We start from the raw sequence: 1,962 nt of genomic DNA on the forward strand, positions 1-1,962 counted from the left end.
TAGAGATGTTGTCACCCAGTACCTCAGAGATTTGGGTCCATATCTCTTCAGGGGGGAAATGTTAGGTAGCTAGCATAGGGACTGGGGTGTCCATTACGCATGTTCAGAGGTTTAAGCTTCTGGCCAGGAAGGGGTGGTACACTTAGGTGGGCATTATACCTGGATTGGCCCATCTAAGCCAGGTGAAGTTGATTCAGCCAATGGGGTCGACGAGTATTGTCGACCACACCTCCCAACGGGGCCCCTGAAAAGGTCTGAGGTTTTGCTCTGGGATCCCTTTCCTAGTGGCTGCTACATGATGTAGCACAGCCAGGCTGCGGTTAGAATCTCTGAGTGGATCCCCAAATGGAGTATCTCTTTTTTTCCATTTCCTAGGTTTGGACCAAGGAACCCTGGAAGTGCAGTCATGAGTGCACTGCGTTGCTAACCAACTGGTCAGTGGTTCAAATCCACCAATCCCCCCTCTGTGGGAGAACAATGAGGCAATCTGCCTCCATAAAGATTTACAGCTGTGAAAACCAGTTCCACTATGTTGTATAGGGTTGCTATGAGTCAACAACTATTCAAGGCCAATGGGTTTAGGCTCTGACCAAGCTGAGGACAAGGTTGAATAAGGGTGAAGGCACATATATCATCTTTATTTACTGAGTGAGTCTATATTTACTCAGCTAGAAGAGGCTGGAGAACTTGGCTTATGTCTGAAGGCACACGGACCTGCAAATGCCAAATTGGAGGGTTAGATGACTTATCAGCTAGGTTGCAAGCAACGCAAGACGAGAGAAAACCTCTTATATGATGATCATGGCCTGGGGGGCCCAGAGATGGAGGCGTGGTCCTGGCCTGCTCTAAGAAGAACAAAGAGTAGAACTGAATTATCCTTTGGGAGTTTGCTCTGGCCAAAGCATGCTAAAGGCAAAAAGCCCCAGAGTCACATTCACTCTGCTCCCAGCACAGAGGGGGAATGTGATTGTTAGGTTTATGGTGCCACCCTGGCCAATGGGAACATGTGAGATGAATCAGGTCCCAGTTTGTTTGGAGGGCAAAGAGACACATTGCTCTGCAAGGTTCACCCCCATCTTTCTTACTCTCTGGTGATCAGAACAGAGTGCTGCTGTTTTATTTAGTTCGTTGCCTCAAACTCTGTGCTACACCACCTGTGGGCCAAGCCAACCTGTAGATCATGGAATGTAGCTAGAGCTTGAGGCTCCTTCGAGACCTGTTTTGTCATGCCGCTGGTTCGAACATTGCTTGAGCTTGAGGCTGGCGGATCCTGTCGCCTTGCATTGCTTGAGTTCAATATCCCATCTGGGCCTGCTTTGCTAAGCTCCCAAGCTACTGACGGTGTGGAGACATTTTGAGGTTTGTGCCTGGTGGACATTTCTCTTTTGCAGGACCTAGCTCCAACTAAGAACGAATACCAACAATCATAACATCATCACTTTACGACGAAAGTCTAATTGGAACATGAATGAAAATGCTCATAGCCAAAGGTTCCTAATTATACCAAGTTGGAAAATCTGACAGCTGGAGAGGACTATATTTCATCTTGCCATTATTTGCTTACAGCCATGCCTTCTGGCTCATATAGCCTGAATAAGTCTTGGCACTCTTATTCAACCAGAATGACAGACAGTTCTCATAACATCTTGTATTCTGTTTGCCCAGAACAAAAGGACAATTCTAGGTCCAGATGCTGTAAACTAAATGACTTGGGTAAGGTTCAATAGTTCTTTCTGAAATGAAGCCTGGGGCAGTATTATGATGTCACAAACTGTATTCTAATGTGTTCTAGCTTTTCTTTCTGAAAATTCAACAGTGCTTTTCTTTGAGCACCTGCTCTGCTCAATGGAACGCGCCAGGCCAAGGCTGCCACTTGCATTAGGCAGGGAATGACTGTTGTTAGATGCGACTGATTCCATTTCAAGTTGTAGAAGCAGTTTCTACATAGCAACCTCACATGAC

Source organism: Echinops telfairi, unplaced genomic scaffold (assembly GCF_000313985.2).
Source record: "Echinops telfairi isolate 266 unplaced genomic scaffold, ASM31398v2 ScPeMD7_3;HRSCAF=10, whole genome shotgun sequence".
Taxonomy (NCBI): Eukaryota; Metazoa; Chordata; class Mammalia; order Afrosoricida; family Tenrecidae; genus Echinops; species Echinops telfairi.